Source organism: Etheostoma cragini, chromosome 9 (assembly GCF_013103735.1).
Source record: "Etheostoma cragini isolate CJK2018 chromosome 9, CSU_Ecrag_1.0, whole genome shotgun sequence".
NCBI classification, from domain to species: Eukaryota; Metazoa; Chordata; class Actinopteri; order Perciformes; family Percidae; genus Etheostoma; species Etheostoma cragini.
In genome coordinates, this window is record NC_048415.1 from 22,305,244 (window position 1) to 22,306,788 (window position 1,545).

The window sequence follows — 1,545 nt, forward strand, 5'->3', positions numbered from 1 at the left end:
TCACGCGCTCCCCGTGTCGCCGGGGACGACTGGCGAGGGGAGGCTTGGGCCCCGTTGAAACTGCGTGCAGTTCTAGTTGAATTTTGATTTTACAAGACAGTTCAAGAAGAGACATTATTAACACTTAATTCCCACCCCAACACAACCGAACACAATGCTCTCCTCGCTTTAAAAAATACCAAGGTATCAAACAAGAATGGATCTATATGCATAACAATTATTGCCAAGTACCCAGAAACTAAATATATATTACTGTACTTTACACATTATACTTACATTTTCCAGCAAGACACTGTAACAGAAAGAAAAATAAACAATCCATCTATTACTGAATAGCCCTACTTCATATTTACACTTCTTGTAAAAAGTGATCAATATTATTGTTTTTAATGTAGTAAATAAACGGCTTCCATATTTCTTTGTATACATTCATTTTGTTTTTAATAAAATATGTTATTTTTTCCTGGGCCATACATTATGCCATGGACTTAATCCAAGCTCCAATAACTGGTGGATCAGACCTTTTCCAGCTAAGAGCGATCATTCTTTTAGCTTGCAGTATAGCTAGATCTATAAATGTGCGCTGTTGATGGTTTAGTTTAAGATTTTTTGGATACAGGTGTAGCAAGATCATTTTTGCTTCTAGAGGAATACTTACGGATATAATTGTCTTCGTAATATTGATCACTTTTACCCAAAATTCTCTAATAATGTGGCACTCCCAAACACAATGCACAAATGTTCCCTGAGCTTCTCTACATTTAAAATATGTATCAGGCACATTCTTATTAAACTTATTTAATTTGACAGGAGTTATATAAGTCTGCATTAACCAGTTATACTGAAGTAGTTTTAAGCTAACGTAACCTGACTGTCTCCGAGAGTTTGTACATATTTGTCTCCATTCATCCTCAGATATTTCCTCTCTCAATGCAACCCTCCATAATTCAAGTTTTGGGGTAGATGATTCAGTAGACCCTGATGCAAGCCAGCTGTAAAAAGCTGATATTTATCCTTATTATTGTATTTCTTAGTAATTAATTCCTCCAAGGGAGAAAGTACTGGCAAGCTTAGCAATTGATCTGCACAGATAGAACAAAACTCCTTATCTCTAAATATTTAAAGAAATGTTTTCTCGGAATATTATATTTAGTTGGGGTGAGTTGTCGTAGTCTGCTCAAACGACATCAACGTTCCTTCCTCAAAAAGATCACTAATTTTGCTTAATCCTTTTTCAGCCCACAACCGGAATCCTGAGTCCTTCGTGCCTGGTTTGAATAATGTGTTTCCCCAAATGGAGCTAAACTGGGATAGAGAGTCCGATATTTTCATATACTCTCTAGTTTCAAACCATACTTTAATCATATTCCTAACAATAGGGTGCGTGGTAAGTGTTTTCAATTGTTTAAACCTATCCGAGTATATATACAAGTTTGATGGCAACGCAAAATCACAAGACTCCATATCCACCCATGATGGTTTATCTTCAGAGGAGAAATAAAACATCATTGTTCTCAGTTGTGCAGCTAAATAGTACCAGTACAG